Here is a 12,060-nt window from a genome sequence, read left to right as displayed (position 1 = left end):
GCACAAGACGCCATTTGGAACCCGTTTTGCAGGGTAGAATACGACAAAGGCCACGAAAGGCGAGAAAATGGTACTACCTAGGCCTCCCCACGTAATACCGTCGGGGTCGGGAAATAGCGAATGTTGACCAAGGAAGGTCGAATGGGATAGATGAAAGTGAGGAACCTGACAAAAGTGGAAGCAATGCAGGACTCATATAAGGGCCCCGTGGGAGCCAACCAACACTCCCAACTTAAGAGCCCCTTGGGCACCCTTTACGACAGTCAGAGGATACCGTGGGTCTTATTCTACCGCCACGCTCCTAGAGGGGATACATATTTTAGAGGTGTTGGTGGTGGTGCTTATTGTATTAAGAGGAAGTACAACTGGATAACCATCATCTACTAACACTAATCAGAGGGGAAATGGAAAGGATCCGACACTTCAAAAAATTAATGTATCGGCCAAACAAAACTGCAAGGGCCACGAAGGGCTTGAAAATTAAACACTCCCTAGGTCTCGAATGCTCTAATACCTTCGTGGTCGGAGAAGAACAATAGTTGACCAAGGGAAGTAGGATAAGATAGATTAATTTGTGGCGCCTTGCACAAGTAAGTGGAAGCAATGCCAAGACTGATCTATGGGCTCGCAAATTAAGATCCCCTGGGGCCACGTTTAGTTGCTTCTTCCGACAGGCAGGGGATAAATTATGTGTTAGTATACTGCCCCCACCCTCAAGGAGATACATATTTTAGAAGTCATAATACTAACCTGCACACGTTTTATCCTACTGGCCTTGGAGAAGAACGAGTTTCTTATTTCTTATTTCATTTCAGTATAGGCACCTGAGCCAAGACTCTCCTTGGTGCAATACAGATAAATTACAATATAACAATGGCGGCTATATTCAAAATGAAATTACAAAATAAATTAGAGTAAATATATAATGTAACATGATATCATAGATAAGATAGTACATATCTTCGTAAACATAATTAACATACTATTTTAAGTATTTAGTTACATTACTCTTGAAAATAGATAAAAATGGTAAATATTTTTATATTTTTGGAAGTAAGTAATGAATGGTTATGGAAAAAATACCAAAGAGAATTTTGACCATAACTAGTAGAATGAATCTGACCGTAGTGAATGTTATAAAGAATTCTTGTTTCATAATTATGAATCTGTGAACTGGTAATTATTGATGTGTTTGAGCGGAGTAATTTATTTTGAACTTTATAGGTCATAATTATAGAAGAATTTTTGCGGAGATTTGGAAATGACAATATATTACTGTACAGGTTGGTACACCTATACGCCGCACATTTGAATTTTCCGCCTTAAAATACTCCTCTCCTGCTGAAACTCTGAACTTTAAAACTGAATTAATTCAACCGTTTATCAGAAGATGTCACTGTGTTAATTTCGAATTGTTTTTTTACTAATTATCAAGAAGTGTGGACATTCTCTCACAGATGTCTCTACCAAAACTATGATCATGCACCCTGGTGCGAAGTGAAGGAACTTTTCTTGAAGATATTTTGTATTCATAAGTTAGTTCTTTACTAAATGTTGTTCTTTCATTTGGGGGTTGGCAATATTAATCTTTCTTTCAGGCCAGTTTTGAAATTAGCTAATCGTAAATTTCTGTCATTAATTTTCAGCCAATGGCGTCTTTCTTTACCAATGTCGATGTGTAACTGTAAGCTACCCAATAAACGACTGTGGGTGTGTCTTAATCATTCATGAAAGGTCTCGAATCTTCCCCGAGAGTATAAAAACTGCTGATTTTCCTGGCTCTCCGCCACTCTTACAACATCTAGCTTAGTGTATGGAAGTATAGCAGGAGGCGGGAAGCGCCTCCTTCATCCGTCAGCAGCTCTTCTACAAGGTAATGGCCGTTTAACGTCTTTATTTTGCTAGCTCAGCAGTTTAACCATCGGGGAAGGTCCGAAATCTTTTCAATGTAACCTTCCTGTCTGAAAATGTAAATTAGTGCCGGCTCATGTAAAATTTTCATATTACTTTAACTATAAATCGGGGATAGAGAGTGCCTTACCCTCTCGAGCTCCCCTTCCTTTTGTTTTGAGGTGACTGCAATTGTAAGTGTTTTCCTTCTTTATGTAATGTCTTAATTTTTTCTTGTACGAGTCACCTCCATAGTATGGGAATATCCCCTGTGTAATTGGCCTAGCGCCACTTAGGTTTTAACAAGTTTCATGTAGGAGTGCAAGTTCTCGCCTCCATTCCTTTTGTATTTAGGGCTGTTTAAATTAACCTATTATTTTTATTTAAGGCCCAGTAGAATGGGTACAAGGTACCCCTGTTCATTTCTAGGTGTGCCTTGAGAGGCAGGCAATGCGAATGTTGTTGTGGCCTTTGAAAGGCGTGAGAAATTGAGAGCGGGTCAACTCTTTCTGATGTGATAAAGTGCCTCTAGGAGGACCGATATGGTTTTTCGAGCTTATGCTCCTGGTATGAAGGGGTTTTCTGCCCTTGGAACTATATTGTAACTTGGTATTGTTGAGCTAAAAGTTGAAAGATTGTGAAATTGGGGCTCAAGCCCAGAACTTGTAAAGGTCCCGAAACTTGTGCTTTCGTTTGTAAAATTGTACCTGGTACCCTGATTATTGGATTGTTGTTGATTGTTTTGTTAATTTTATTTAATTCTATGTGAAAATTGTTAAGTTTTGAAAATATAACCTTTATTGAAATTTTAATTCATCTTTCAGCCTTGTAGTTAGACCCATTCCAGCCCGCACATTCCTTCACCTCTGCTGTTCCACAGATACCTCGGAACAAGTGGTAGCAGAGCGTGGTTGAATGAGTCTCAATTTCGCCCCTTTTGACGGCTAAACATCGCTTTTGTTTTGAACTCTAACAATTTCTTTCGTCGCTGGAATTTTATTTTTTATTGTTTAAATTTGGTCAATCTTTTGTTATCATGTCCGGCCCTCGCGATGTCCTACACCCTGGCTATTTGCGAAAGGAAGAATTGATTTACGAATTAACTATTAGAAATGTTCAATCAGGAGGCACGGTTGCGGCCGATACCACTAAGCTTAAAGATTCTCTTGATTTGCTGATTAGTATCCCCATCTTGGGGGAGGAAGATATTGACGACGCTCTCTCCACGATCACTGATAACGCTACTGAACTAGCATCTGTAGTTAGTTATTTTGAAGGGGGTGATCCCTCACCTAATAAACTAAAACGTGTACAAGCTAGATTGTTCCATTTTTACAATAGGGTTACTGATCTATTGTCTCTTAAGTTAAATGACATTCAAGGGAAGGAGGCTAGCGCTCTTCTCGAAAACCTTTCTAAATTGTCCAGTAAGGTTAGCCTATTGTTAACTGGGGCAGTAATCCCCAAAACCGACCAATCCACGGTGGTAAATACTGTAAGGGTGGAGGATTCCTCCAAGGGGGAAGAAAGTAGGAAATCCGTAGGAGCCCAACAAACATCTGCCCCATTAGAAACTCCGAAACAGCTTTTTCGCCCCCTAGGCCTTTACCCGTTATGTCACCCGGCTTCAGCAGTTTGCCCCATCCTTTAGCAATGTTGCTCAGGGGTATTTCTAAATTTTCCGTTAACTCTACTAATTGCATTTTTAAGATTTTTAGTTGAGTTTCAGGATCATGCTCTTGTTTTTTCTCTTTCTCCGTGTCAAATCCTTCAGATTATTTACCCTTATGCCATTAGTGTCCTCTCAGACAAAATAGTAAGAGCCATTGCTGAACAATCACGTATTGAAGACTTCCATGCGCACCTGCTTGCTAACTTCATCCCGGCTAGGGCAAGGTCCCCTCTAATACAGAAATACTATTACAGAGTACAACGATTGGATGAAAACCTGGCAGACTTCATCCAAGTCATTAAATTCTACACGAGGGTATTTGCTCTTCATTTTCCTGAAGACCAAATTGTGCACGCTATTGTAGAAGGCATTTCCCCATCATATAGGTCATACTTGTGTTTCGCGTCGCGTCTTCAAACCTTTGTTGAGTTAGAGGCTATGGCTGTATCAGCAGAAGGAGTTAGATATGCGGACACATTACGTGTCGCGAAGGAGCCCCCTCCATCTTCAAGTAATGTTCGATCTCCACCTCGCCGAACCGTCACACCCCGCAAATGTTATGCTTGTGGGTCGCCTGACCATCTTCGGAACAAGTGCCCCTTGATTAGACCCAATGGGACAAGGAATGGCACAGGGTCATCCCAAGGCTGTTTTAAATGCGGCTCGTTTTCCCATATAGCCAAGAATTGCCGGAATACTAATAGCACCCCCTCCTGCTCAACTTCTGGTGCACCTTCCAACATCACCAATAATCAAAAGTGACTAGTGGCATCGGCTGAGTCGGCGTGCCCACATTCTTCTGGTTAAATCCGATCAAATCTCAGGGAAAACTCAGTCTTCTAATTTATCATTCGAAGGTCCCAAAGAATGTCTTAGGATTGCGGCAGATACCCCCGCACAGGTTCCATTTCTCAAAATTGGATTGAATGATGAACCTGTGACAGCTCTATTAGATTCTGGCAGTGTGTGTTCCATTATTTCGGCCGAGTGCTACTCCAAATTAAAATCTGTTTGTAAACTTCCCGATTATTGTTCGTCTTCGGTTCAATGCGTTTCGGCAAACTCCTCTCCATTAGAAATTCTAGGTTTCCTATATGCCAAAATTAGAATTGCTAAATTTACTTGGAAGGTTAAACTGTTGGTGGCTAAGCATTTGTCTTGCTCCATTATATTGGGAGCTGATTTCATGTCTCACTCCGGTCTTGTGCACGACATTCAGAGCAAGTCGTGCACCTTCAAGTTTGTTTGTAATCGTAAAATCCCATTATTGAAATGTAATTCTGTATCATGTTCATCTGTTTCGCATACCCAGGATGAGATGTTGTTAGACCTTAGACATATACCTGTGGAGCAGGCTGAGGGTATTCGTAAGTTGTGTCAGTCGTTTCCAGATGTTTTCTATGAGGCTCTTGGTGTTACTGACCTTATCGAATACAAGATTGAGGTTACAGATTCAATTCCAGTCCGATTTCCACCTTATAGGCTATCTCCACCCAAAATGAAGGCTCTGAAAGAGATTATTGATCAAATGTTAAAAGATGGCATAATTCGACCCTCTAAGTCGGCGTATTCATCGCCTATTTTTCTAATCCGAAACCACAAGGTGGCTTCAGGCCTGTGATTGACTATAGGGCTTAAAAACGGAAGGTGGTGTTGCACTCTGTGCCCCTTCCCGACCTTCACTCTTGTTTTTCGTGGTTTCGAAAGGCTAAATTCTTCACCATCTTAGACCTCAATCAGGCTTATAATCAGATACTTCTGGCTGAAGAATCTAACATCTTACAGCGTTTGCCACGGATTGGAACTTGTATGAGTACAACCGCGTGCCATTCGGTCTCACCACGGGAGCAGCTGTGTTAACGAGACTGCTAGATAGGGTCTTCTCTGACATCAAGTTTGAATACTTATATCATTATCTTGATGATGTCGTCGTATTTTCTGAGACCTTTGAAGAACACCTAGATCATCTGAAAGAGGTCCTGAGTCGCCTTCGTAAGGCAGGGTTAACGGTGAAGTTGTCCAAGGTTGCTTTTGCTAAGCCTTCCATGTCATTTCTAGGGCATATTGTGTCGCCAGATGGTGTCGCTGTAGATCATTCAAGAACACAGGCCATCCGTGATTTCAAACCTCCTAAGGACATCAAAGGTATTGCCAGATTCATTGGCATGGTGAATTTCTTCAGCAAATTTATTCTTAACTTCGCTAATAGAGAGGCGCCCTTGAACTTACTTCGTGGGAAAGGCGTCAAATTTGAGTGGGGGACTTCTCAACAAGCCGCTTTCGAAGATCTCAAATTAGCTCTGTGTAATGCCCCCGTTCTTGCCATGCCTGATTTCTCGAAGAAATTTATCGTCCAAACCGACGCGTCGTCGTCGGCGGTGGCTGCAGTCCTTCTTCAAGAGACTGAACTAGGGAGCCGATCCATCGCCTATGCGTCTAGATCTTTATCGGCTCAAGGAGCCAAGTATTCCATTTATGAACTTGAAGGTTTGGCAGTCTTATTTGCACTAGAAAAGTTCCGCCTCTATCTGGAACATGTCAAGTTCGACTTGGAGACGGATAACCAAGCCTTAAGTTGGGTCTTAGCTAGGCCGCGTCGTACTGGTCGTATAGCCCGCTGGGCCATCAGAATTTCTGCCTTCCAGTTTGACGTTAGGCATATAAGAGGCTCTGAAAATGTCGTGGCGGACGGACTAAGCCGTATGTTTTCTAATGATGTAGAGCCCTGTGAAGAGGAAGACAGTTCTTCACTTCCCGAGTCCATATCCACTTGTGTAAATGCCATTCTAACCGATGCTCCCATGTTGTTTCGGGATATCGAAAAATATCAACGCGAAGATCCGACGCTGGCCCGATCATGGAAACCCTTTCTTCTGGGGAACATGTAGTCCCTTATGTGCTTAGGAATGGTGTTTTATGTTGCCCGTCGGGGCATGATAAGAAGATGAAAGTTGTGGTTCCAGCTGTTCTTGTACTTATGATCTTCAAGTATTACCATGAGACCCCATTAGGGGGCATTTAGGCATCTTCAAAACTCGAGAAGTGATCAGAGAAATATTCATTTGGAAAGGTATGGACGGTGAAATCCGTGAGTTGGTAAAGGCTTGTAAATTTTGTTTGCTTAGTAAACCCACCATGTCCACTAAGCTAGGTCTTCTGTCCTCCCATCAAGCGTGGCGTCCCATGGAACGCCTCTATATCGACTACGTAGGGCCCTTCCCCCAATCAAAGGGGAATGCCAATAAATTCATTCTTGTGTGTGTAGATGGTTTCACAAGATTTTCCTGGTTATTTCCGACTAAGCTGGCTACCGCTCAGTCCACTATTTCTTGTTTAAATTCCATCTTTGCTACCTTTCGTCCGTGTCAATTCACTGTGTCTGATAATGCTAAAGCTTTTACCTCTAATCTCTTTCGGATATTCTGTTTCGATCTGTCCATCTCTCATGTGACTACATCGGCGTACTATCGTCAACCATCTTTGGCTGAACAGGTCAATCGTAATCTGAGGTCGGCTCTAATTGCCTATCATCACGACGATCATTCTAGGTGGGACACATCACTGCATTGGTTAGCCTTCGCCTTGAATTCGGCCGTTCGTGAATCTCATAAGTTTACTCCAGCTTCCTTGATGTTTAAGTTTGTACCCAACACGCCGCTCTCTAACCTGTGGTCTCTTAGCGATATTCTACCCGATACAATAGATCCAGATATTATGAGAGATCTTTGGAAGAAGGCTAAGGCCAATCTTAAAGTTTCTCATGAAAAGGTTAGGGAAAGATATGATCGTGGACGGAGGCCACCAATTTAAAAATAGGAGATCAGGTAATGGTAAAAACTTTGTTCCCGCGGGCAAGCTTGCCCCCAGATTTAATGCCGTGTATCATTTTAGATTTTCTAACTCCAGTAACCTTATTAGTGAGCAATCCAGCCACCGAGAGGATCTTTAGGGTTGACCTGTCTCAGGTAAAACCTGTGTAATGTAATTGTTAATTTGCCATCTGTGTCTTGCAACGGTGTAAAGGTTATATTTTCTATTAATGTTAGGCCTTCTGCCCTTTGTTTTCTCATCTGCTCTGTATAAATATGTACAACCTTCTCCTATGGTCACTCTGCTGTCTCCTCCTTGCGGCCATTACCAAGCTCCCGTCTCCTGCTAAACCATACCAGTGGCTTTAAAATAAATAAAAAAATGCACGCCGCTGGCCCCTCAGCCTCTCCTCCAAGATAGAACCCTAAAGCACTTCTTCCAAAAACTATTCTGCCGCCGAGATGTTATTGTTTCAGTGCCCCGCAGCCGTTCGTCGCCTTACCACCACAGTGGTGGGGTAAGGGCCCACTCCACTACCGTGATGACCTTCTGTGTACGGCGCGCCGGAGTCTATCTCCCGGCACAGGCTGAAGTACGGCGCACGAATCGCAAGATTATCAGGGGACTGTAAACAATCTTCACATCTGCGGCGTCCATCACCACGACTACCCCTCTCATAGTGCGGGAAAGAGGTATCTCAGGGTACTTGAGGGGTAGGGGCGACCTCGGCTGGACATCGGCAGCGGCGGCTGGTCTTGCCGTTAAAAGTAGCAACATGTACCTGGTATTCTACGGCAAACAAGACACTCTAAATCTGGAGTCTAACAAGTCATCAACGAAAAGACTTCGAATTTTTTTCTTTCAAAATTCGTCTTCCATTCAACGTAAAGAGACTTTTTCATCTGTTTATCTTCTTCCATGTACTTCAACAAATCTAATGCAAAAAAAAATATCCTTCAAGTGATGATTAATGTTGGGTTAAACAAACTTGGACTTTTGTTTTGGAAAATAATTTTCTTCAACATTCTTCTGTGTCACCCCTTGGAAGGACTTTTGGGGGGAGGAGGTCTGTACCGGTTGGTACACCTATACGCCGCACATTTGAATTTTCTGCCTTAAAATACTCCTCTCCTGCTGAAACTCTGAACTTTAAAACTGAATTAATTCAACCGTTTATCGGAAGATGTCACTGTGTTAATTTCGAATTGTTTTTGTTTACTAATTATCAAGAAGTGTGGACATTCTCTCACAGATGTCTCTACCAAAACTATGATCATGCACCCTGGTGCGAAGTGAAGGAACTTTTCTTGAAGATATTTTGTATTCATAAGTTTGTTCTTTACTAAATGTTGTTCTTTCATTTGGGGGTTGGCAATATTAATCTTTCTTTCCGCCAGTTTTGAAATTAGCCAATCGTAAATTTCTGTCATTAATTTTCAATCAATGGCGTCTTTCTTTACCAATGTCGATGTGTAACTGTAAGCTACCCAATAAACGACTGTGGGTGTGTCTTAATCATTCATGAAAGGTCTCGAATCTTCCCCGAGAGTATAAAAACTGCTGATTTTCCTGGCTCTCCGCCACTCTTACAACATCTAGCTTAGTGTATGGAAGTATAGCAGGAGGCGGGAAGCGCCTCTTTCATCCGTCAGCAGCTCTTCTACAAGGTAATGGCCGTTTAACATCTTTATTTTGCTAGCTCAACAGTTTAACCATCGGGGAATGTCCGAAATCTTTTCAATGTAGCCTTCCTGTCTGAAAATGTAAATTAGTGCCGGCTCATGTAAAATTTTCATATTACTTTAACTATGAATCGGGGATAGAGAGTGCCTTACCCTCTCGAGCTCCCCCTCCTTTTGTTTTGAGGTGACTACGTTTGTAAGTGTTTTCCTTCTTTAAATAATGTCTTAAATGTTTCTTGTACGAGTCAACTCCATAGTATGGGAATATCCCCTGTGTAATTGGCCTAGCGCCACTTAGGTTTTAACAAGTTTCATGCAGGAGTGCAAGTTCTCGCCTCCATTCCTTTTGTATTTAGGGCCGTTTAAATTAACGTATTATTTTATTTAAGACCCAGTAGAATGGGTACAAGGTACCCCTGTTCATTTATAAGTGTGCTTGAGAGGCAGGCAATGAGAATGTTGTTGTGGCCTTTGAAAGGCGTGAGAAATTGAGAGCGGGTCAGCTCTTTCTGATGTGATAAAGTGCCTCTAGGAGGGCCGATATGGTTTTTCGAGCTTATGCCCCTGGTATGAAGGGGTTTCCTGCCCTTGGAACTATATTGTAACTTGGTATTGTTGAGCTAAAAGCTGAAAGATTGTGAAATTTGGGGCTCAAGCCCAGAACTTGTAAAGGTCCCGAAATTTGTGCTTTCGTTTGTAAAATTGTACCTGGTACGCTGATTATTGGATTGTTGTTGATTGTTCTAGTTAATTTTTTTGAATTCTATGTGAAAATTGTTAAGTTTTGAAAATATAACCTTTATTGAAATTTTAATTCATCTTTCGGCCTTGTAGTTAGACCCATTCCAGCCCGCACCTTCTTTCACCTCTGCTGTTCCACAGATACCTCGGAACAATTACAATATCTATACAAATCTTTAGCCGGTGTCAGAATGGGCAGTTTGAATTAATTTTTGGTGCTCTCTTCGTGAGGACCTCCACCTTTCCAAATAATTATTACAGCATGCTCAGACGTGCATCATATAAAAGATGTGGCTTTCAATAAAGAGTGCAGTAAATGCCCCTCAACAACTCACGAGGGAATTTATATCTCAATCTACTAAGGAAACCAATCACAGGGATAATTTTATTACAAATAGTCTCCGCCTGATTACTCCATGAAAGATTTTCATCTATAATCAGTCCACTGATCTCTATACATGGATCGCTGATGGCAGGTCTCCGCTGCAGGAGAAAGTACGCCAAGTTGAACGCGCGGTTCGCCATGTTGGCGTACCCAACCTCGAGCTCTCCTTATGGGGAAGCAATGATAATATAGTCAATTTTAAGTCGCAATTAATGGCGCATTGGAATAATTAAAAATATAGAGACATGTTCACTCAAAGCATAAGGACATTGGGATCACTGACACGTCATTCCGAGGTCAGTAAATCTCCGGGATAGCAATAAAAATGAGTGTATAATAACGGCCGGCAAATATTAACTTAGGTGCTGAATACATGCAATTAGCGATCGGTAACACAATACGAGTGAAAACCAGTTTCTGGAAACATTGCTGTAAATTGTATACATGTATGCCACGAAATTATGCATTCTTAAAATGATGTACCTATAAACGTAGCTCAATATACAGGCCTAGATTCGACATATCGTAATCGGTGCTTGATAATGAATTTCTGTTTCCTGTTTCCAAGAAATAACGCGCATATTATCAAATTAAAATATCATTGAAGCAAATGTACACATTTATAAAACCAGCAAATATTCAAAACTAGTCAATATATCGCATTACCTGCAGCTTAATGTACTATTACAGACCTCTTTAATTAAATTCAGCCAGCAAAGCGATATTGATAGTCATCATCAGAAATATGTAACACCAGTTAAAAGAGTTCCAAATACCACGAATAGTATAATGGAATAGCCCCAAACACCCACCACTCCAGTGTCTGAAACCCATAATTATTACTGATGTAAATAAGGTCTAGAATTCCTCCAGACTTCATTTTCTAAGATTGTTATAAGGTCACGTCAATTATTTCATCGAAACCGTCAGTTTAATTATGAGAAATAAAAAAAATATATAAGTAAATCTTTACTTGCAGTTAATGTTCAGTAAAATTGAAAACAGTTGGCTGTACATCACTTCTAAGGTGTACAGTTTGTCCATTTTTTTCTATCAAAACAGTCTTCCTCTAAGTGATCCGAGCAGAGAACAGCTGTTTTAGCAGGCTCCCAATTCTCCCTCCTGATACTCCTAATCGATGATCTTAGATGTTCGGGTCTCGAGAAAGGAAACCTACAAAAATTAATTGCCATTTTGCTCCCGGAACATGCGAAATAAGATACAATAAACCTAAAACTCAAAACACTACCCTAGGAAGATTCTTATGTACAATATAAAACTCCCCGAGCCGGGCTGAGTGGCTCAGACGGTTAAGGCGCTGGCCTTCTAACCCCAACTTGGCAGGTTCGACCCTGGCTCAGTCCGATGGTATTTGAAGGTGCTCAAATACGACAGCCCCGTGTCGGTAGATTTACTGGGACGTAAAAGAACTCCTGCGGGACTAAATTCCGGCACCTTGGCGTCTCCGAAGACCTTAAAAAAGTAGTTAGTGGGACGTAAAGCAAATAACATTATTATTAAAACTCCCCGATGAAATGCTTTCTCCTTCTGCTGATCGGCTCTGTTTGTACATCCATAAGCTGAATACTGCGGTATGTTAATACCCCGTAGAATGTTTCTTCATTCATATTTCAGATAAACACATTCATATTTAAATTTAATCTTGTAATTCACAAGCATACTACAAGGCAACGAACCTAAATTCGTAAGATACACTGCTATTTACTTTGCAATAACACAGCACAAAACACTCGTGAAACTACAATCAAGAGGCCTGGCGTCACTGAACTAAGCATAAACAAAGCAAGCGCGCTCCTCGTGGTCTATTGCACCATGCGCTCGCTGCCATCTTACGACGCCAGTCATCTTCTATTCGGCTT

The sequence above is a fragment of the Anabrus simplex genome, chromosome 2, assembly GCF_040414725.1.
Source record: "Anabrus simplex isolate iqAnaSimp1 chromosome 2, ASM4041472v1, whole genome shotgun sequence".
NCBI lineage: Eukaryota > Metazoa > Arthropoda > Insecta > Orthoptera > Tettigoniidae > Anabrus > Anabrus simplex.
This window is presented reverse-complemented; position numbering follows the sequence as displayed.